Source organism: Schistocerca gregaria, chromosome 4 (assembly GCF_023897955.1).
Source record: "Schistocerca gregaria isolate iqSchGreg1 chromosome 4, iqSchGreg1.2, whole genome shotgun sequence".
NCBI lineage: Eukaryota > Metazoa > Arthropoda > Insecta > Orthoptera > Acrididae > Schistocerca > Schistocerca gregaria.
The window spans coordinates 770,311,251-770,336,248 of record NC_064923.1 but is presented as its reverse complement, the minus strand read 5'-3'; the positions used below and the strand labels follow the sequence as shown (position 1 = coordinate 770,336,248).

The following is a 24,998-nucleotide window of genomic DNA, read 5'->3' as shown; positions in this document are numbered from 1 at the left end:
CGCGTGCCGGCCTGCGAGGCCGCTGCCTGAGGGACGGCAGCCGGCCGGTCGGCGACGCCGCGGTGACGCGGAATCGCGCTGCGCTGAACTTCACCTTCTGTCGCCGTGCAGTTTCACACGTGTCAGTTTCCCGTACCTTATCACGTTTCACTCTTACAAGTGGAGCTGTAAGACTGCGCAATGTGTTTGCTTGTAGCGTCGGTAATGTAGTTGATGTTAATGTGATGATACAGGATAAACTTAAAGCTAGTACGGTTGTACCGCTGGCCACTTTAATCCATTACGTGATGGACGGTGGTAGCCGCAAGTCACGTAAGGAGACGGGATCATTGCGGTGTAGGCGCCGCTAAATCGGCCTAGCGTAGTGAAGAGCTGGAGGAGTAGCTGGAGGAGTAGGGAGTAGGGCGCGGCCCGCGCCGGAATTCCTGCTCGGCGTTACTCCGGCTCTCTTTCCGCCTCCACATTCCTGGGCCCGCCGCTACCGCTACCAGTCTGACAGCCGGCGAGTAGCTGACCGGTTAAACGCGACCGCCCGACGGAGAAAGTACTTTCAGTCGGGCGACGAGGCAGCTCGGCGGAACCACGAAACTACGTTACATTTAACGACTCGTTTCAAACTGCCGCAATCACTTACCTATTGCAGTCGCAGGAAAGAGAAGCTCCGTGCCTTAGCCGCGGCCAGTAATACACGAGGAAATCAGTGCCGCTCCGGTCCTTTAGCGTCATTTGGGTATGCAGAGCGCGCCGAGCCACTGGCACTGCCAGATGAAACATAAAACATCCACAGCTACTCCAGTCTCGTCCAAAATCATACACCGTTCCAACTGTTATCGAAGCAATTGATATATTGGTGCAAGGTTAAATTGAGACGCAATTTCTCTCGCCACCCTCTCTTCGTCCTTCGAATTTTCGTAGACGTTAACAACAGCATGTGAACTGCGGTTCGGTATGCAGGGGGCACAACCTAGAACACTCGAGGCCTAAAACGACTGGAAGGAACCGATTTTTCGTGTCATGCAGTAGAAAAAAGGGACCGTTTCGCCATCCCAGTTACTGTCAACCCTGGTGCAGCCACCGGGGAAGAGATATCAACTTCCATACTCACAACATTTTCTGAATACAGTGAAGAACTATGTACCGACTGCCCACCAGAGGCCACATGTAGAGGGCAGAACGAACTCTAAATCAATGGAGGGGCGTTATCTTCACGGATCGGTCTCAGTTCAGCCTATGAATTGAAATAGCTTGATTTCGTGAGAAGCCAGATACTGTTGTCATCCGTGAAACTTCAGTGTGTGATATGTATCCCGAGGATGTGATATGTGCGTGTGACGCGGTAGATTGTAGACCCTTTGTCACGTCTTTCTGCTGCAACTGTCACTGTCCGGCTGTAGGGGTTGGACAAAAATCCGGAAACGCCAGAAAACAACACCACGGGAGGTGCGCTAACTCATCCTCGTACTCACAAAGTCAGTTCTTTACGATACGAGCTGCGTGAACAGGGGCCCTGTCCACTGGGAACACAGTACTACCAACATTGCACTACGGCACGGATATGACAGGGCGAAACGTCCAAGTAATCGCTGGCAGTGATGCCACTTTTCGGAGTAGTCGCAGGGCCCACGGAACGCCGGGATAAGGCTGCCCAAACCATCTCCGAACCTGCATCACCTTTCATTCTCGGAGTGTAATCTCGGCCAGAAGTTGGTAACATCTCATTCGACCATTCCATTGGCCCGCAGATCAGGTTTTATCCCTGCGCACACCACGATTTCCTGTTAGGAGCATTTGCGTCACTGATAGTTGGTTTTTGGAATTCGAGCTCTCCATTGAATTCCACCTTTTTTGAGATCCCTTCGTGTTATTTTGGTGGTCACAGCATTCGCGAGTGCGAATTTCTGTTGTGCAGTGACTTTTGCAGCTGTCGTCAACGACCGTCTGTGAAGCTCACTCGGTACACACTTTCGTCCGCGTTGTGACTTAGCCGACTGTTTCCCTGTGTGCGGTGCGTCTCGAAACACTAGACGTGTCGGTTACGTCGGTTATGGCAGAAGCCACCACACCAGCACCAAAATTGACCAACGCTCGAATTTACTTGGCTCCGACGTCATGCACTCACGACTACACACAACACTGTTCTGACCGCAGCCGGCCAGATTGGCCGAGCGGTTCTAGGCGCTACAGTCCTGAACCGCACGACCGCTACGGTCGCAGGTTCGAATCCTGCCTCGGACATGGACGTGTGTGATGTCCTTAGGTTAGTTGGGTTTAAGTAGTTCTAAGTTCTAGGGGACTGATGACCACAGCAGTTAAGTCCCATAGTGCTTAGAGCCATTTGAACCATTTTTCTGACCGCAACCTACTGCACAGGTGCAGTTCGTGGCCAGATACAACAGCGCAGTGTGCAGGACACGCTAGCACCTGCATTTACTGTATGTTGAAGCGTGCATTTCTCGCGGGCTTCTTTTGTCCACCCCCGTATGTGGAAAGTTGTAAGTTGACCATACGAGGCGACAACACGTCACCTTTCACGTGGACCAGTCAGTACCTTCATCGTCAAACAGTTCAGAGCGTTGTGTGGAGCTCAGTCTTTCTGCCTAAATCCAACAAAATATGTTTGGAATTCTCCAGCATTCCATTTACAGAGTCCCTTGCCATGCCACCAGTACCTTCAAAACCAGCATGCCGATTAATTTTTCATCGAATGCAGAGACACTATCATTAACAACTTTAAATTGTATACGCTACGTGGCTCTTTTGAGTACTCGTATTTGGTATTGAATTACGTATGCTGCCTCACGCTGATACAATCAGTTTGTAGTTTCTGATCGTGGTACCAAACTCGAACGTCAACTCTTCATTTGGAACTTGCGAATGCTCTGCGGTACTATGGCTCTACGTTCTAATTATTGGGGCCGTTTCCTCAATAAAAATTGTTATACGAGGGTCAGTGAAAAAGTAATGCCTCCTATTTTTTTTCTACGTTTAATTGTCAGGAAATTTAAATGCAATTACATAGGTTGAAAACCACAACATTGAGGATCATTTTGTCATTTTTCAATGTAATCTCCGCCCATCTCTACAGTTTTGGTCCATCTTTGAACAAGGGCATGTATCCCAGCACGGTAAAAATCACAGCTCTGCTTCCTAAGCCATTGACGCACGGATGTTTTGACGGCCTCCTCATCTTCAAAATGAATCCCACGATGAGCTTCTTTTAGTGGCCCGAACAGATAGAAGTCTGATGGTGCCAGGTCAGGGCTGTATGGGGGATGAGGCAAAACTTCCCATCCAATTTTGACAATCTCGTCAGAGGTGTGACGACTGGTGTGTGGTCTTGCATTGTCATGCAAAAGAACAACATCTGCCATTGATTTTGTTGGGCGAACTCGCTGAAGACGTGCTTTAAGTTTTTTGAGGGTTGTGACGTATTGAACAGAATTTATTGTGCATCCCTGCTCCAAAAAATCAACCAGAATCACACCCTCTGTATCCCAGAAAACTGTTGCCATAACTTTCCCTGCCGATCGCACAGTTTTGAATTTTTTCTTCCTCGGCGAACTTGTGTGACGCCACTCCATTGACTGCCTCTTTGATTCGGGTTCAAAAAAATGCACCCATGTTTCGTCCCCGGTCACAATTTTTTCAGAAACTCATCTCCCTCCAAACGGAAGCGCTGGAAGTGTTGGGAGGCTATTGTTTTCCTTACCTCTTTATTCTGATCGGTTAACATTCTTGGAACCCACCGTGCACAATCTTTCATCTGCAGTCACCCGACGGTCACCACGAATGATGTCATCAACTTGCTGAATGTTGTGTGGAGTCACTGCACTCACCGGCCTGCCGCTCCGCTTTTCGTCAGTCAACGGTGTTTGCCCTTCAGCTTCCTTACAACGACGAACCCATCGTCTAACAGTGCTGACATCCACTGTCACAACACCATACACCTTCTTCAGTCTTTCATGAATGCGTATGGGCGTTTCACCTTCTGCATTCAAGAATTCAATCACACAACGCTGTCTCAAACGAACATCGATGTCGGCCATCTTACAAACTTCTGCTGTGCTGCCACCTGTTGACACAGAAAGTTACTACTGCAGTGGATTGCAGAAGAAGGTTTGAGGAATGGCGCCAAATTCAAATTTTTCACTTAACTTAATTTTTTTAAGTAGAAAAAAAATGGGAGGCATTACTTTTTGACCGACCCTCGTATGTCAGCGACCACCAAAGTATTAAATTTTGACATTTCCATTGAAATAAAGAAAGAAATACACGAACAAATCAGTTCTAGTCAGCCAGACCGATGATAACTATCGTGTCGAGGCCCTTACTGCCCTTCAAACTACCGGGAAATGATTGACTGCTCGATTCTTCTTACCAGCCCAACAACAGTTTTACTTACAAGTCGGGTCGGTTTTCCTACCGTTGTAAAATATGTAAAGGTTCAAAAAAATGGCTCAAATGGCTCTGAGCACTATGGGACTTCACTGCTGTGGTCATCAGTCTCCTAAAACTTAGAACTACTTATACCTAACTAACCTAAGGACATCACAGACATTGATGCCCGAGGTAGAATTCGAACCTGCGACCGTAGCGGTCGAGCGGTTCCAGAGTGTAGCGCCTACAACCGCTCGGCCACTCCGGCCGGCCTGTAAAGGTTCAGTTCCTGTCGAAATTAGTACTTAATTTTTACGTGTCAGGGACGGTATTACTTTTGGGGAAAGTATGGAAGCTGTCGAATAAACTAAAACAACGTTACAGTTTCGCTGACACAATCACAATGTACATGTGCGTAGTCATTATTTAATTTTGTCGTCTGCTCCGAAACACTGCCCTAGCTTTGGAAGCCACATTAACGTTGATTCACTATAAGCCTTCCTCGGTTATGAGACTTCCAGTGTAGACAACGTAAGTATGATACTGGCCCTCACGCTGACACAAGAAATTCACTTTAGGATCGTAGTCTGCTTACAGCGATATTCTAAGCATTCAGATGTCGATCATCTACAATTGTCTTAGAAAATGCCTCTGAGCACTATGGGACTTAACATCTATGGTGATCAGTCCCCTAGAACTTAGAACTACTTAAACATAACTAACTTAAGGACAGTCATGACGAGGCAGAGAAAATCCCTGACCCCACCGGGAATCGAACCCGGGAAGCCGGGCGCGGGAAGCGAGAACGCTACCGCACGCCCACGACTGGAGGGGGCCCACGGCAGTGATTTCAGGCTCTTGGCCGAGTTTTCGGTGTGCACATAACTGAGTCGCGTGGGTAACTGAGGAGCGGTGTTTGCCGGTAGATACGTGACGCGCGTTCTCGGCTCGGGGAGCTCGTCAGCGAGCCCGGGGAGCAGGTGGGGCGGACGCGCTGACACTGAACTTGAAAGCCTTCTGCTTTCCCGTTACGTGGCGCGCTAACGGGGACAACACGCGGCGGGCACGGCACGCCACAACACAGCACGGACCAGCGTGCGTTGCGTCACCGGCTCGCAACGATCGTGTCGGTACCTCCCGACGGGAACTCGGCGCCTGCTAAAAGGGAGGGCACGCCCGGGCAGCGCTGAGCGGCGCCGTTGAAACGAGGCCAGCACGTGGGGATGCGGCAGCATCCACGCGGCGCGCCGCCTGCCTCCACGTAGGGACCGGTACGCTTCCGATGTAAACAGAAACGCGGAGATTCATTTTCTGTCAGGGGACACAGTCGAGGCCTACACCGTTCATGTAAGCAGATAAAAAATAAATAAAGAGCGTTACAGAACATTTTCTATTTTCTTCTTCCCTCCCCGTTAAAACAGAACAGTACTACCCACGAAAAATGTATTTTAAACCAATCCAATTGACAGAAATCTGTCTCTCACTGTGTGGAGCGAAGTGGCCTGTCAGTTATTCTTTCTACATCGTTTCCCGCGTTAGATAAATGCCGAGTTAGTTTTGTGATTCCATACTCCGTTCGTCATATTCACCATTAACTAACATGACGCAGAAACAACAAAAATGTATACATGCTGACCATTTAGGTCCAAATTTCTTAATTTCTGTATGGTGCAGAAGGAGTTACGAAGGAAGGAGAAACATCTTCGGAACCTACCTACCTACGAGTGGACATTAAAATGCTGAGTATCCTTTATGACCCCTGAACTCTGACAGGACCACTTTCAATGAGTGTGTGTGTGGACAAAAGGCAGCACATTCTTCCTCAATAGTCGAAACCGGACAAGTTAGTGATGTTGGACCCTGTGTCTCGAGCGACAACGACGTTGTAACTCTTCGCAGAGGTCTTCCATTGGATTCAGGTCGTCAATCTGGGCAAGTAAGTCGATTTCAGGAATGTTATACGGCACAAAACATTGCCTCACAGGTGGCGCATGTGACAGGGAGTATTGCCATTCTGACACAAAGCATCAGCTTCCCCTAAAGACAGTGATGTAAAATGTGTTCCCGTCCTTCCGCATAGAGCGGCTTCGTGAGCGCAATGAGGGCATCTGACAGCAGACCCCTACCGCAGCTCCGGCTCCTCAGCACTTCACTGCAATGATGGCAGCCAACGTTCTCCGGCCTTTCCCTAAACCTTCCCGTCGGGCTACCACAGCACACAGCGTGGTTCGCACTCCAAATCACTCTTCTTTGCACCACCTCAGGCGTCGCTTAGCTCTGCCTACCGAAATGCGTGACTTCTGGAGTTGCTCCACATTCATACGCACACTCACTGCTCCCCCCGTAATGCAGCGCGGTCCCTGTCCGTCAGCAGAAGACGTCTGCCTGCTCTCGCTTTACCTCTGGCTGTTCCTTCGCGTTTCTGCTTCACAAATACACCACCGACAATCGGCTTTGGCAACTTAAGAAGGGTTGAACGTCGCTGATGGATTTGTTAGGCAGCTAAGATCCGACTACCAGCCCACGTTCGGAGTCACTGCGCCCTTCTCCTATTCCTCCATCTCTGCTGACAACACGACACGGGCCGTCTCCTTTTACAGTGGTGGGTCCACCTCTCGTGACATCCGGTGGCCTACTCCGCGTTACTAAGAAATGAAATCGGACATTGCATGTGCTTATATGGTAGTTCCATCAATATTTTGAATCATAAAGGGAATGTCTGTAAGAATCAGCTAAGCAGCCAAGTGGCAGTTAACAACAACGGCGTCCAGTGCATAGTGACTGCAATGTCTCTTGTTGACGTGAAAAAAAAAGTGCTGACTCTTCAGTGTAGGCTCCCAAAAGAACAGGTAGAACAACAGCAACGTCAACACCACTAGCTAGTGGATCAGATTAAAACATATTTATAATAATGGCAACTTCAAGATGCTGTTTTTGGGTGATGTGAAATACACGATAAAAGCGTTCTTATTAACTGCTGTTTTAGAGCTGGTAGTGCAGCCTCATACAGTCGGAACGACTGTTGCTGTGATTCGTTTGCCTTATAAGAATGCACACGTAATCTCCGAGAAGTAAGGTTCTGCTGGAGGCTTAACGTACCTTTTAAGCCACGAAAGCGCGTAATTCACCCGGGCTGGCAGACTGCAACAGTGATCTGAAAAACACGAAATTCATTGTTAGAGGTCTGCACTAACATGAACTACACTCCAAAAGAAAATATTGTCCGTTATGGGCTGCACAGTCTACAGAATTATTTGCTATTGGACAGTTTTGACTTTTAGTCATTATCCAGCAGCATTAAGATAAATGCCGTTCAACATGTCACAATACAAATAATACACAAACTAATCCTCTATCTTGTATGAGTAGCAGTCCTCGAGGCGACATGTGAAGCCACTTATAAACACTAACGTGTTCACTGCGAAGCACATCACTTCATGCATCAACATCAAATTCATTCTTGTGGTTCGTCTACGTGCAGACTAATTTGCCTCAGACTCACGTAGACGTACGACAAGAATGAGCTTGACGTTGGTGCATGAAATGACATGCTTCGCAGTGAACACGTTAGTGTTTATAAGTGGCTTCACATGTCGCCTAGATAGAGGTTACCTGAATGTTGCTCGACAATGACTCAAAAAATTCTACAACCCATAACGGGTGTTACTTTCATTTCCAAAATATAGTAATGTGCAAACCATATAGGCAAAAGTAAGTTTCCCGTGATGTGTCGACGCAAGCTCTATGAACCTTGGACCGGACATACAAACAACTACTACAGTATAGTACACGGCGTAAATGCAAGAAATACGCAACGAGAGACAAAGAAATAACGCCTTTATTCGAAGGAGATAATTAAACTGAAGTCACCGCGATTCATGATGGTCTCCAGGACATTAAGAATGGCGGGACATGGCGACTGTACCAAACGGCTCAGCAGTTCCTCTCTGCGATTACACCTACTTTAGGTACTTGGGCTACGCACGACTCTGGAAAGACTAACTCGGTGTAGTCATAGGGTCGAACCGCGTGCGTCTGCTTTCATGCAGATGATAACCTGCAACTGTGATCCTGCAGTGAAGTAGTCTGTGCATTGGCTAGGATTCAGAGTTAATGAAGTACAAAGAAACATAAAATAAAACATAAACGAATTACTCAATAATAACGCCTGTAATTGATGACGACAACAGAGATTTACGTTGAATGGCCGAGTAGGGTATCCGGGCTGTCTACGGCGTCTTGTCACGATTTGCGCGGCGCCGCTGAGTCACCGTTTGTTGAAATCACACGAAGCGATTAAAAGTTGTGAATTCAGACGCTCACTGTGTAAATGTTTAGTCAACGGGAAATATTAACTTCTGCAGTTTTAAAGGCATTGAGATATTGCTGTGTCTATGGATCTGCCTCATTCTTCGGAGAACGCAGATGTATTCATATTTACACTAACATTAGACGTGAGTTATTGTCGGTCCTCAGAGGGCTGCAACTTAGCCACCTTTAAGGTTTTCTGACACTCCGCAATTTCCTGGAACATCTCCCTGCAGAAAGGACATGCGAGTAACTGCCGTCCACACTCGCCAGCTGCAGGTGCCTCGCTTGCTGCCGCCCTGTAGGCCCCCCCGGCCGCGACGTTCTACCGGCCCTGGAGCCGCACAGGTTCGCAAACAAATGCACCTCGCGCTGCACTAACACTAGGCGGCCGATTTGCTCGCCTAAATACGAGTGACTTATAACACGGTTCTTAATTGGATGCGTGACCACCGCGCACAACGATGCATACTCTGTAGCGCGCTCCCGTGCTGACCAAATGGCCGACAAGGAATTTCAATGGTAGGCCGTTCTGTTCCTCCAGCAGCGCGATAGACGGCTGATGTGTGTGGATCTTATTAGCTGAAAAGCCTATGTTATGTTAAATACACACACCCAAAAAGTTTAGCATCACGTCGGTTTCCGGAACCTGTACAGAAAATTGGAACAGAGATCAACATAACATCATTTCTGCCCTTTTTATTGCTCATGAAAACCATACACTGTGTTTTACCACCATGCAGCGAGACCTTCAGAGGTGCTGGTCCCGATTGTGTACACACCAGTACCCCTGATACCCAGTAGCACGTCCTCTTCCATTGATGCACGCCTGTATTCGTTGTGGCATACTGACCACAAGTTCACCAAGGCTCTGTTGGTCCGGATTGTCCCACTCCTCAACTGCGATTCGTCGTAGATCCCTCAGAGTGGTTGGAGTGTCACGTTGCCCATAAACAGCCCTTTTCAACCTATCCCAGGCATGCTCGACAGGCTTCATGTCTGGAGAACGTTCTGGCGGCTCTAGTCGAGCGATGTCGTTATCCTGTACGAAGTCATTCACAAGATGTGCACGATGGTGGCGAGAATTGTCGTTCATGAAGACGAATGCCTCGTGAAAATGCTGCCGATACGGTTGCACTATTGGTCGGAGGATGGCATTCACGTTTCGTACAGCCGTTACGGCGCGTTCCATGACCACCAGCGGCGTACGTCGGCCCCACATAATGCCACCCCAAAACAGCAGGAAACCTCCATCTTGCCGCATTCGCTGTACAGTGTGTCTAAGGCGTTCAGCCTGACTGGGTTGCCTCCAAACACGTCTCCGACGATTATCTGGTTGAAGGCATATGCGACACTCATCGGTGAAGAGAATGTGAAGCAAATCCTGAGCGGTCCATTCGACATGTTGTTGGGCCCTCTGTACCGCGCTGCATGGTGTCGTGGTTGCAAAGATGGACCTCGCCGTAGACGTCGGGAGTGAAGTTGCGCTTCATGCAGCCCATTGCGCACAGTGTGAGTCATAACACGACGTCCTGTGGCTGCACGAAAGGCATTATTCAACATGGTGACGTTGCTGTCAGTGTTCCTCCGATCCATAATCAATGTACAGCAGTCATCTACTGCAGTAGTAGCCCTTGGGCGGCCTGAGCGAGGCATGTCATCGACAGTTCCTGTCTCTTTGTACCTCCTCCATGTCGGAACAACATCGCTTTGGTTCACTCTGAGACGCCTGGACACTTCCCCTGCTGACAGCCCTTCCTGGCAGAAAGTAACAATGCGGAAGCTATCGAACCGCGGTATTGACCGCCTAGGTATGGTTGAACTACAGACAACACGAGCCGTGTACCTCTTTCCTGGTGAAATGACTGAAACTCGTCGGCTGTCGGACCCCCTCCTTCTAACAGGCGCTGCTCATGCTTGGTTGTTAACACATTTGGGCGAGTTTAGTGACGTCTCTGAACAGTCAAAGGGACAGTGTCTGTGATACAGTATCCACAGTCAACGTCTGTCTTCAGTTCTGTGGACTGGGGTGATGCAAAACATTTTTGATGTGTATAATAGCTGCTATGGCTTGTAGCTATCGTTGTGGGCGGAGGTGGTGTTTTCATTGTGTATCTCAGACCTCGGAAGTATGCGATCTTTTGCGGTCTACTTATTGTAATACTTAAGACGGAGAGAATCTGAAGAGTGCTACTGAGCTTAGGGTGCAATTCTGCTCAGCAATCTCCTGTTTTTCTCGACGAAATGTTGGGAATCAGGGAGCCCGGACTCCGGCAAAGAGAGAGACTTCTGGACACAGCACCGAGACATTAGCTGGCTGCAGCTGCAGCTGGAGCTGATGTTGAATGGGAGCGACAGCTTTGGCCAGGGTTAATCGATACCAAGTAAACTCCGTTTCGTGCAAGCGTGAGAGTGGTGTTTGTGCTTGACTATTTCCCCACTGACTTTGAACAGTACTGCCGATTCGTTGTGTGGAAACAGTCGCCAGTTAGGGGCGGCACACAGGTCTGTCAGCGGCGTCTCCCTAGCGCTTGCAGTCACTGGCTGTGGAGTCGTGAAGTCTGACCGTGTCTCCCGGGTTCCAGCGTGGTCCGCGACCCTTATTTAGAGCTGTGTTACGTGTGTGTGTGTGACAGTAGAGAGAGTCAGTCCGGCTCCGCCAGTAAACGCACCCGAGTGTTACGTCGCGTAGTTGGTACCGCGCGACGCACGTCGCATTCAGTGCGTGGACGCTGACCTCTACCTCGCGGATAAAAGGAACATCTCAACTTAATATTCTGTGTTAATCCTTTAATGTAAGATTATACTGATCAGCGGAGTTTCGCGGCATTTTTTTAAAATTCAACCTATTATGAAGTACCGAAAATAAAACTTTTGTGGGCTCTGAAGGTCGCTAGATAAGCAACCTGCATGTGGGACCGCACGAGCCGTTTAGCAACACACGCTGCAGGTGGAGAGTGGGAGCGCCCCGCCACCCTGCACCGCTGCCGTGAAGCGACGCGCGCGGGCAGGTGTGCGGCTGCGCGGGTTCACCAGGCGGAGGCGCAACCGGAAGACGCTGTCGCCGCTCCTGAACTGTTTCCCGAAAGTAGAATATTCCATCACCTTTCGGGCGTGCGTCCCGGACACCACTGTTTCGTCTTCCGATATTTCACCTATTAATCCTACAGCAGTCTTCGAGACGACGCGATTGCTGAATTAAAATCATTTGGCACAGTTACATACTGTAGAGCAAAATACACGTGCGTCACCATATAAGCGTGTCGGCACATCGGCGAGTCTGCAGTAGCTGAACACTGTATACCCACTGGTTTGGCCGGCCGTTGTGGCCGAGCGGTTCTAGGCGCTTCAGTTTGGAACCGCGCGACTGCTACGGTCGCCGGTTCGAATCCTGCCTCGGGCATGGATGTGTGTGATGTCCTTAGGTTTAAGTAGTTCTACGTTCTAGGGGACTGATGACCTCAGATGTTAAGTCCCATACTGCTCAGAGCCGAGCCCACTGGTTTTACAAGAAAGTCAACATACTGGCCACAGTCTCATCCTATTGAGACTCAGTGGTGAAGGAAGCTGCGGAAATACGATGGGCACACAACCTTCTGAATCGAGACGTGGCTTTCTACCACGACAGTTGATGAAAATCGCTCATTTCATGTCTCAGTTCTCAGAGCAATTGTCGTTCTAGGTCTCCGGTGCTTGGCACTCCGCCATATGCCATCGAGTTTAGTAATCGACCACGTAGTTTGAAAGCACTGTGGATGTGCCGTCGTGGCACATTTCACAAGACTTAGAACACACGTGAGGTCGTTTTGACGCCACACGCAGCATCGGCATTTTTTACAAAAACACGAAGTTTTCAGTACGATTTATTACAATTATTATTATTATTAAACGCTATATAATGACTTATCGGCGCTTAAAGCCTGTTTGAGATCTAAGTTACAGCACGGAGTCTTAGTTACAAGTTACAAGTGTAGAATTGTGAAGTGGAAGACTGCTAGCTACGGATTCGCGTCTTGTCACCTACAACTTTTTTCTGCTTTCTAAATAATTCTGTGACTTCCTTAATAATTTGACAGACGTATGTACTGTAATATTTGACGCTGTGTACGTTTAGGAGTTCTCTCTCAGGAGTGTGTTGCCGTCGTCAATAACTTACAAATTAATCGTGAAACACGCAAATATGAGTTTAAAACACGTTGGTCACCTGGTAACACAAACTACCACTCAGACTAAAAAGCACTGAAAAGAGTGACACATTTCCAAAAGATTTAAAAGGTAACTTAGCCTGGGCCATCTACGAGATGTTTTTCGTTATTTTATTATAAGAAATTGTACCAACAGCAAGGCGTTTTCGAGAGAGCCTAAACGTTCTCTGTTTTGAAACAGTATTTATTGGTACAATATAAGTTAAATGAGTGCCACTTTAATTCGTCAGATAGAATGGATACCCAACCTTTTTAATTACAGCCCAACTCCTCAAACTAGTTTTCACAGTTTCTAAAAATAAGCTTACATTGTTGTTGAGACGGTTAAATGAACAATGTTAATTATCTACATTAAATGGATTCAGCACTTTTTTTCTGCCTGTAAATCAGCAAGTCGCGTCAGCGAAGACGTATCAGCGAAAATAGTTAGTACAAGTTTTTCAGTACGTTTCGGAATTAGTTATCTCGAACAGTTTGATCTCTCTTTTATCCATAGGAATGCAGATCTTGTCGCATTTGTGAACAACGTAACTTCGCGATTAACGGTATCCTGCAGTAAATACACGGCGAACCTCCTGTTCCCTCTAACTCGGGCGAATTATTGTTTTGAACGTCATGTTCATCTAACGGGTTGTGAATCGTAAAATCACGAAAGTCGACAGACGGCGTTTTCCGTCTTCCGTCAGAATGACGCCAAGTTTGCATGAAGTCTTGTGAAATTTCTCTGATTGTTGTGTTTTACTCTCAGACTCCCAAAATTTTATCTGTGAATGGTACTGTAGTATTATCTTTGACGCACGTGCATCTTACGCTACGGTGTATCATTGTGTCAATTGGTTTTAATTAGGTCACTGTTTTACTTTGAAGATGGTTCCGTGGTTAACAGCTGAATACTATTCTCGCTTGAGAACGCATTTTGAGCGAAAACATGTTAAGAAATCTGTGTATTAGGGCTGCTGGCGCTCATAAGAAGGGGATGTTATTCAGTAATACGTACGTCGATATCCTTTATCTTCATTTGTGACCGAACCTAGAAATTGTGCTTCATATTTAGTTCCAACACGGATTGAAGAGATAACTGACAGAGATTATGCAATCATCAGCTAGCAGGTATGAGGAGAACATTTCACTAAATTCGAATCTGTAAAATATTGTATTCATTCTATTGATTTATATTTTCTGCAGCAGCAAATGAGTACCAAACTGAATCAGTAAGAGATGTAACTGGATTTATGTTAATTCTTTAGAAATATGTTAACCAGTGCGTGTCTGTTTCATTTTGCTCTTTATTGAAGCGGTCCTCTTCTAATTACGCGCAATTTTCCCAACTCATCTGCTAGTCTGTAAACCTTCTTTCCGCCTTTGACATCAGATTCTCTATAATCTTATATCAAAGCCTGTAACCTTTCTACATAAAATATATGGTACGCCGATCAGGGTTCAGACAAGGGAAAAGGATGTAAAAATGGCTCTGAGCACTATGAGACTCAACTGCTGTGGTCATCAGTCCCCTAGAACTTCGAACTACTTAAACCTAACTAACCTAAGGACATCACACACATCCATGCCCGAGGCAGGATTCGAACCTGCGACCGTAGCGGTCGCGCGCTTCCCGACTGAAGCGCCTACAGCCGCTCGGCCACTCCGGCCGGCGCGCCGTTTTCGGTGTATGTAGCTGTCTCACGGTAAACTCAATGTAAACCAAACACCCTGCATACTGCGGAAGTAGCAGTCGCACGGTTCTGGACTGCGTGCCTAGAACCGCGAGACCACCGCGGCCGGCTGAAAAGGATGTAGATGCAGACGAAATGGACTGACTTAACGCCCTTGTTGTCAAGTATCTAGAGGAGATTTCATCAAAACTGATTCCTAACGGCGTCCTTTAAGCGTCGTTACTACGACACCTCTTATTCTCCTTGTAGGGATGTCTTAGACATCATACTACGTTGATTCGTCTTTTATCTTCATAACACTTCCGTTTCGCAGCGCAGGACGTGAGTCTAAAATGGCTTTGAGCTCTATGGGACTTAACATCTATGGTCATCAGGCTCCTAGAAGTTAGAACTATTAAACCTAACTAACCTAAGGACAACACACACGCATCCATGCCGGAGGCAGGATTCGAATCTGCGACCGTTGCGGTCGCGCAGTTCCAGACTGAAGCGCCTAGAACCGCACGGCCACAGCGGCCGGCGGACGTGGGTCTCAAACTAGTTCAAATGGCTCTAAGCACTATGGGACCTAACATCTGAACATCTGAGGTCACCAGTCCCCTAGACTTAGAACTACTTAAACCTAACAAACATAAGAACATCACACACATCCACATCACACATATCGAACCTGCGAAAGTAGCAGCAGCGCAGTTCCGGACTGAAGCACCTAGAAACGCTCGGCCACAGTGGCCGGCGACGTGGGTCTGATGACGTCACCCATGACAGAGTATTCGCGTAGTAACGTCATGTCGACTATGCCTTAATTTTAAAATTATGTCACTGAACAGGATTTCAACGTAAATTTTGTTAATGTGTACTACAGCTCGCCATGACAGTCGAAGAATATTGCCACAGAACCTTTGTTTTCATTGGAGTCGAACAGGGAGGTTTAGTTCATGTTCATAAGAATGAAGATGCTACTTCTAGATCTGACATTGTACTCCTCCGTCTCCGCTAAAAATCGGCAGAGCATGCGCCGATGCTTTTCATACTTGAAGAACCTTGCAGAATGATAGAATTACTCCGTCCAACATCCCTTTCTGAATACCCGACTTTGTCTCGTGGTCTTTCTGCACTGTAAACTGCTGCCTTCAAATACACCACAAAAGGAACCTAATGCGGAACAAATTTTCATATCGTTGCCGACGGGTAACGATTACTGCTTATAGTGGTAACAGGCGAAATGCAAAACAGATAACAAAAATACATGCGCTTTCTGAAGTACATGTGGAAAAAGCGGATTACGCTTTACACCTCGTCGATAAAGTCGTCACGAGAGAGAGAAAACTGGCTCACGTGGACTGAGATGAGGAGTAAATCAGCCTTCATCTTATTGGAGGCCTGGAGTTATCTGAGCAACGAACTGGAGACGTAAATCAAGGCTGTGAAATTCGCCCCTGTGTTTCAACCTCACTCGGTTTCTGTTATCATTTGTGGTCATTGAAACAGAAATTAGGCATTTAAAGATTTTGTTTTTGGAGTCATCAGTATTCCAAGTGGTTCGATGGTCCCCGCCACGAATTCCCCTCCTGTGACTGCCGCTTCATTTCAGAGCAGCATTTGCGCCCTTTGCCTTCAGTTATTTGTTGGGTGTATTCAACTCTCTCGCTTTCCCTACAGTTTCTACTCTCTGCAACTCCTTATAGTCCCGCGGAAGTTATTCCGTGAAGTCGTAACAAATGTTCCCATTCAGAGATAGGTGAGCCAAAAATCGAAACTTACGGTGCATTGTGCCTCAGACAAAAAATTCCTGTTACTTAAGGGCCATGGATACTTTCACATACCAAGGTGTTTCAGACTGGAGACTTGTTCACGCTAATCCAATGATCTCCGTTGCTCACGAGAATTGGAGAAAGAGTTTCTCGTGCTGTATAACTTTGCTACATTCGAAGTTTGGGCCTGACAGAAAAGCATTTATATGCTCATGGCGAAACTGGTTCATCTGAGAACAGCTGTTCGTATATGCCAGTCAAAATATGGCCTGCCTCATCACAAATGAGGAGATGATTGTCAAATGAATGATTGATCACTTAACATCCACGTCGAAATATAGAGTGACAGCGACTGTGTATCAGGACTTTGGCGGTATTGGCGCCTATTTGGACGTCAGTCTGGGAGATCAACATCTCCGTTAACTGGACGTGGTCCAGGGCCAACGAAATTTTGGCAGGTATCTGCTACATCCCGGGCCCATTCACAAAATCTGGAGGTCAGACGCCGCTGGGGTGAGCGTACTACGTTGGGCAGCGAAACCCCCCGCCAAAGCCGGACCGGTCCGGTCCTGCCGAAAAAGAGAGGGGGCCAGGCGCCCAAAACAGGTAGCAGGTAGCCGATCGTTTATCTTTTTAGTGCGCTTGGGACCCACGAAAAATACCGGTCCCCTGGTCCCGGCGGCAATGACCCAGTGTCGGGTTTGGAGGTCATCCACTCCGGGCCCATGCCACCCTCTATTCGTTTCGCCGAAATCGGAGGTGCTCACTGAATCCCAAGCTGATATACGGGGGCCGTCGCCGCCACGCACCCAAAAAAAGGCCCAGGCCATTAAACTGCTACGCTGGTTAGGACCACCGAGCTCGTTCATCTCAGCCGTTTTGTTTTTTGCCTGTAGGTCTCTGGCACGGAATTTCGACGGTGCTGCATCCACCAACAGGTGGGCCAACAACCGAAACTCGTTGTGCATCGTGTCTTAGGTCATGGACTCCTCTCGCCTTCCGAAACACTCGGGAGGCCATTCACTGTGGTCCTGGCTGGCTGCCTCGAGTTTCCTTCTGCCGTCAACAAAACATCTGCGGACTTCACACCTGGCTCGAGGGGGGTGACTCTAATTTGAACAACACTGTTTCTGACTAATCGACAAGCTAACTACCCAGAACAGTAGCTGCTGATTGTCTCAATAGGATCATAATTTCATAATTCATCCAATGTTCATCTGGGTTCTTCTGTTTCAAAATCAATATCAACGAAGATTAAATATTCGCATGAGAGCGAAATGGCGTATAATTCAAAATTGACAATTACTCGAACATTGTGTAGATCAATGAACTAAAAATTTCCCCATCTGTCAGAGAAGCCTCGTCCCCTCTATTGGCGTATCCCTAAAATTCACCATCTCATGTTGCAACTGAGATTTACATTACCTAAGTTACAGTAGAAACTACAGTTTTGCATTTTAATCATAAAAGTCTCTTCTGACCTCACACACAAACGTTAATAACGATTGCATGCAATTATTCATTTTTCACGAACGTTTTCATACGTGACGTTTTCAAATTTACGGTTTCGCTACGTTGCGTTGTCATTCAGAAATCAAAATACTAATTTTGAATATATCTCTTTGCGAAATCAGTGGTATGACAACTTCTGCGTAACAATACGCTCTCCATGAGAAATTGAATACTTAGTTAGGGCATATTGCCTTAGCCCCATCGCTAGTACGTCATTTCGATATCATCAGTGACCTGCCATCTGTTGTAACAAACGGATACAAGATAATATTGCCTAAGAATCAATAATTTCAGTCTCGTTGATTTCTGTCGTCCTTGTGTCCTTACGGGTCAATTACAAGTGTAGAGTGACTGCACAACTAGTTTTCCCACAAGCTACCGAGTAACTTTGGTACATGAAATATGTCCACGAATTGGCTGGAACGACGCTCTTATGTAACAACTGCACAACTTGTAAAACAACTCTAATACGAGGATTCATGGAGGAGACACGAAGACTGCTTTATAACTATCTGATCCCTCACTTATTCGGAAAAACGCACGGGATAAAGTGAGGCCAATAACGCGACATTGTAGTGGTGAAGGAATGTGATAGAATCCTATTCATGGTTCTGTTACGGTATATTATTAGAAATATTCATGTGATCCGTTATCACTACCACCATTATGGCTGTGATTCCTATTATATAGTAATATCTGAATAATGTGAGCAGGTTCAATGCAGAACCGCGTTATTTGTGACACGTTTGTTTGGGTGTCAAGTAAATTAAAGGCACCAGTGGGCGAAAGTGTGAGAAATCATTGTTCATAATATGAATGATCGTAAGATTTCGCCAAACACCTTTGACAGACCGTCTTGAGGCCGCGATATCCCTCCGTAGCCCCAAGCAGCTCAAGCTTCATCCTCGGGTGTACAGGCAGATGTTTCTCGCAGTAGCACCAAGTTGGACCTGGAAGGTGAGAAAGAATCCTTCGCCAAAGCGAATAGTGCCGAAGTGTAGGAACATGCGGTAGTATCGGATACCATATTGATGGTGAAACACTGGACGCTTTAAAGATTGGCGCGAATGAATGAAAGCTCTAGACTGTGACTCTTTTAATACACGGCACGCAGTAATTTGCGTTCTGTCCACGCTATGTTGCAGAATGAAGTGACGAATTGTTTGGACACTAAACTCGTTAATGCTATGTACGAGTAGCAGGGTTGAAATCTCTGTCCGTGGATTCCCTAATTCACCTCAGGTTAAAGTTGCGACGCTTCCTCCATAAAGGCCAGCGAATGATATATCGCCCCAATCTTTTTGCGACTGAGCTTGTTCTTCGTCTCTAATGACGGCGAAAGCGACGACATATTAATATAATTAACGTTCCTTCCTGACCTACAGCATAATACTCACATTAGGGATAAATGGAGACAACTTCAATGTATCGTCGCACCGATTTCATTTACACGGTAAAAGAAGGCTTTTGCGTGTCTTCAAAAGTAAGAACAAGTGGTAGGGTAGTGGGGCAGTTATAAAGGCATCTTTCTAAGTATTTTATGGCCGACATCTGGAGACTTTAGCGTGTTTGTCGAAGACGCATGATTTATTAATGAGTTTCGCTACTGCGCCGTTGTTTTGGTACAAGGATTACACATTCTAATGAAGCGGAGGAGCTGATTCTGTCAGCCTACACCTGCTGGCGCGTTTATACAGGACAGGGAGCCGGCCGCCGTTGTAACAGCGGAGCGGCGATGCAAGCCGTGCAGGAGGAAAACGCGGACCAGCAAACTTGGGCTCTCAGGTGCATACGGTAAGAGCTACGACCACCTACCCAGTGGAAGAGATGTGTTTCGCAGTAGCCAAGATGAACAAGTAGTCATAGCTCTTAAGGTATGCACTTGAAACCCACGTTTGTTGGATATTTTTTCTTGTTTTTGTCCATTCTACCATCTCTAAAAACATGGAAAGCAAAGAACTTGCAGTAGAAGATGTCAACTTCCCGTCCTACAGATTTGCAGATTTTAGTTGGATACGTTTCATACCTGCAACTGGAAGGAAAAGGTTTCATACCTGCAACTGGAAAGAAACTGCTAGTCTGAATTGTTTTTAGTAATGTATGACGAAAACTAAAATCCAAACGAAAACGACTGCAAGTAATTGAAGTAAATAGCTAATTTAATCGATACATTTCTTTTGATGAAATTAACTGAAGCCGCCACAGATTTAAAAAAGCTGTAACACATATATCTAACAAGTCCTTGTGCATTCTCCAGTCCATTTTAGTTTGCAAGACATGATGAGACACAGTTGTGACAGTGCAATCTGGGGTTCACTACCTCCTGTCGAGCACATGTCTGCAAAATATGCTGCACATGCACGTGGTACGGACGATGCTGAAAATTAGTAACAACATTTATTTTATTTATTTTGGCTTCGACATCATCAATAATTCGAGAATCGTGTTTTCTGACCACTTCAACACAGAGTCTTTAAATGTTTTTAGAAAACGATAATCTTTTCTAGATTAAAGTCACCATCAACTCCCTCACTCAAAGATCGAGACTTTTATTCTAATTCTATCGACCAAATGATGGGTCGGCACAGATGCGTACTATCAGGTTTTTTACGCGCCACTTGGATTGCCTGTTACTCCAAACTCCCGAAAATCAATTTCGTACTATTTTGAAATTATGGTGATCAGTACGGAGATCTGTCGTAGTCTGGTGTAGTCACTATTTCAATTATTACATTCACATTTCGATTTCAACTTTGCTGAAGACTCTTCCTGGGATTAAACTTCAGACGCTGACAAGATGGACGATTGATTCTCTTCATCTGTGGTGTACGCCTAAATTACGTCTTCACTCCAGTCAACTAATTAAACGTCTCAATTTGTAAGCTTAAAAGCGATATTATAGAGTAGTGTCGCTTGCCCAGACCGTGTGATGATTTCAGCACTTCCGTTTTAATGGGAGACTCATCGTAAAGCAACGGCCACGCTGGAATGAACTTATGAGCAACAAGTAGCGCAGAGGCAAGAAACTTCGCTTCCAGCAGTCTCGTGTAGCGCGAGGCACTGCCGCGCAGTCGTGAATACTGCGCTCGCAACCCTAGTCCACGCGACCAGGTTTAAGTCTCCTGTGCTTTTAGGCGAATGAGCGGGTGACACGGCCGGTTTCTCGCCCCGGCGTTACCCCAATCGTATCACCTGTTTCGTTTTCGACCACGGCCTCATCCTCGTTCCTTTCAAAAGCGCATTCCTCACACCGACAGCAAACTCCCATCTGCTAGCGCCATTTTAGAAGAGGAGTTTCTGTGAAGACTGTGAAGTAGGACAGAAGAATTTGTAGGCGAAAAGTATTGTGCGATCTACGAGAAATGGTCAGGTAGTACAGGTAGTTCCGCAACGATTTGGAATCGCGACACGATGTGGAATAAACTACCAGCAATGCTCACAGGCGAAGAAATAACGTGACAGTACACATTATTGAATTCGTGAGAAAATGAAAACCTGGCTAACTTACGATCGGGTTAAGTGACAGCATCGATGTAGATAGATAAGTCATGAAAACATTACATATTCGAGACGTATGATGTTCATATTTCACTCTGATTACACAGACACTCATTTCATGCGTTTGCGAAACCATTGAAGGCCAATTATAGAAAGCTTCCTTCCGCCTTAAAGCTCGGAGCCAGTGTCTGTAACGCCTCCATATCTACAGGATATCAAACAATCAAACATCAAAATAAAACTGGAGGAACGATGCCCTCTACCAAATTACACGGTTTTTGTGAAGAGGTGATTGCATCCCGAAATGTGTCCGAAAGATAAAACCTTGAGGTCAAGTAAGTTTCGTTTGACGGTTCCTGGACTGACCTTCGATATTCTCAACAGTGGATCAGAGTGTGTTGTTCCCAGGACACGACCTCGGCAGGGTGCAAAAGGAAACCGAGGAGCTGTGACTGGAGCCCGTGTCTGGCTCACCTTCCCTGTGCATCGACCGTCTGCGACCCCTGATGCCCTCGACACTCTGCCAAAAATCTCTTTTTCAGCGGCCACGTCGCTTCTGATCGCCCGTGAACGGCAAAAACGAAAACTCGGTATAACAGAGTACCACCTTTTGGACGTCGGACCAGGGCCCCACTTCACCGGCAGAGGTCCATTACCGAAAACGTGCCGAAATTTACATAGGAAACCTATTGCCTAAAAATTACGCGCTGTGTCCGGGGGTCGTGAAAGAGGCGCTCGGCCAGATTTGGGCGACGATTACCGCCGATCCATCAGAGCGCGTGGCGTGAATAACGGCGGGGCCCCTAATTGGCGGGTCCCCAGCTTTTCGGCAGGGATCCGGTCGCCCCTGTCGTTATGATTTTGCGCACAAATTTCAACAAAGATGAGAATGATCGATCATTTTGGTTGGTCAAATTTGCTTCGCCATGGACCGTACGAGCGAGCCAGACGACAGGTTATGAAAAGTATGTAAAACAGCCCCCCCTCAAGGTTGAGTGGCGAATTACTTTGATTTATTCCTAGAAATTAAATCGAAAACTATCTTCACTTACCAAGAAACCGTCGACTGTTAATACATCGACTCGTAGCATATTTTAAGTGAGGCTTCACACTAAGGCAAATCTTCGTACTGCAATCGAATGACAATTCTAATGTCCGAATGTATCAAATTGTAAATTTAAAGGAGTGTTCCACATATTACATTCAGGAGTGTTATGAAGTATTTTCTTTCCAAAATTTTGCTGACGAAGAACCAAATAAACTATCAAATGCAGAGTCTTTTTCGTATACATGTGTCTGCCTAGCAGCAGTTATTCGAGAGCAAAACTTTTTTTTACAGGAGAAGCCGTGTACTTTTATATCGTTAGAAAGTTATGTCTCACTAATAGTCAAAAAATAATTTCTTAGCTTTCCGAGACATGATTGCATATATTTTGGAACGTCCAGAAAGATTAACGATTATGGAACAAAAATACTGAATCACGGTTCACATTAGCAGTATATCTGCCAATGGTCATATATTAGATCCCTTTCCTGCTAGTTATAAATCAGCTCATCAAGACAGTACATTTTCGTACACAGTGGACACCTTGAGAGTAAGATAACTGGAAATTTGGAAAAGGATACTGTTAAATAAGATGCTAGGAAAGAGCACTAGGAATTACATACGCATATGAAATACGAAATTAATAGATAGAGACTATGACAGGCTTTCTTTGAAATAATTTTCTAAAAAGAGAGAAAGATTAGTGGGAGATGCGTTGAAGCGACTATGTAGATTTATTTCAGCAGTATTTACTGCGAGTTTACTGAGGTGTGTGATTTAAATGCTCCCCCTGTACTGGAATTTGATAAGTTTGATACCTCGTCCATTTGTTTCAAATCTATTAGCACACCTTCCGGGAGATTATAATGCTTATTAACAAATGTGAGAAATGTTCATTCGTGTGTGACAATGTTAATTCATCAGTCGTGTCAATGTTTCCGCCCAACGAGGATCTTTTGACCTGTTGCGCATCCAGTTTCATTCTTCTCAGGAGATGTCTAATTAATAATGACACTTTTGTCACAGTAATAGAGTCGAGTGTGATTACATTCTTACAACGCTAGCTGGTTCAAATTTCGGCGGCCAAATAAATTTTTATCACAAATAGAGGAGAGCTTCTGATGCAAGACAAGCGATCAGCAATCAGTACAAAATGTCGAAAGTTAGTTTCGAAACTCTCCATAGTGGCTCACGGTGGGATGTTACGTAAAACTGATTATAGCAGTTCGTCCTTTCGATGGAGCTATTCCAGCATCCTTCTTGCTATAAAAAACTAGAAGGCTCGCGACTGGCTTGTTTCTAATAACCATAGTAGTGCAGTGTACACGCACAGATCAAACTCTCCTGGACAGAAACAAGTCAGACTTGAAATAGATAACTGACTCTCCTCTAAAGGGCGATGACAATAAATGCTGCGAAAGTAGGTGTTTCGAACTACGGATCTGAACTTACTTATCTGGGTCTCTGGGCCAACAGTTCCAAGCATCGTTTACCTCTTATTGCACGCAACGAATGCTCAGCACGGTATTTCTGTTCCTTCTGACATAGGAGTCATAAAATGATAATCTTGGAAATAAGTTGTCATCACCTTTTGAAAGCCATATTCCAAGGATACTCTCACTCGTATTGGAATTTAGGAAACCTAAACCAGATGTGCAGTTCTGAGATTTTAGTTCAGTTCCTGCTATTACGACAGATTCGCTTTATTCAGGCCCCGGCCTCGCTCGGTTATTTAAAGAGGGTAAAAAAAATAACAGAGAGGAGTGAGAGCAGACCGGAGGATCGTTTCGTGACCAAAAGAAGTCTCTGCACTCCGAGTGAAAAATTCCCGCGAATCCTGGCCTGCAGTGGAGCATTCCCCCGCCGCTGCAGCGGCGCACGATTAACGACCGCTTCCTCGAGTCCGCCGGAGGGCCGCGCGACGGCTGCGCTGCCGGCTAACGGCCCTCCAATATCACAAGGTGACCCCGCGCTCCTCCGCGACGCCATAATTTTCGGCAGCCGACGAGGAGGGAAGCGGCGTACGCGACGCGAATTAATAGCAATATATTTCGGAGGCGACAACATTAAGGCGAGGTGTGGCCACAAATTAAGCGGGGGGAGCCGGCCGCTGCCGAATTACGAGTCTCGCGGCGTGCCCCGGGTGCTCCTTAAGTTATTCCCCGGGAGGCGCGCCGTCCGTCACGTCGGCGGCCAGACGCCGCCGCCCAAAAAACTGGGCCAGGACCGGTCGCGCGCCGCCCGCGCTGCATTTGGCAGGAACCGCCCGTCCTTTCCGGAACGACCCAGACGGCGGCACATTTCGTCTTATTTTTCTGGCAGGAGGGGCGCGCATATTTCGGCAGCGGTAGCGCCGTGTTCGGCGAGCCGGCCGCCCCAGACGCCATAAATCGGCAGGCAGGCAGGGGTGGCGCGGCTGCAGCGGGCCGGCCTTGTTTTTCGGCCGCGGCTGCGGCTCCGGCTCCGGCGCGTCTGCAGCCGCCAAGGGCAGAGCGGGCCCCGGAGCTCTATCTCGCCGCCTCATGACGTATGCGGCGCGGCCCGCAAGAACGCACCGCGTCTAGACTGGCCGGTATTTGCCGCTGCGAGGGTGCAGCCGGCGGCTGTCCGGAATACGAACAGGCGA

General features: G+C 46.8%; 1 protein-coding gene across 1 annotated transcript in view; it reads right to left on the bottom strand.

Annotated features, from left to right (window-relative positions):
- LOC126365945 (cholesterol 7-desaturase nvd) overlaps positions 1 to 24,998 on the bottom strand; it is a 420,573-nt gene that overhangs the window by 252,147 nt on the left and 143,428 nt on the right. Inside the window, exon 2 of the mRNA XM_050008725.1 lies at positions 7,477 to 7,531. The gene's annotated coding sequence lies outside the window, so the exon portion shown is untranslated. The remainder of the gene's footprint in view (positions 1 to 7,476; positions 7,532 to 24,998) is intronic.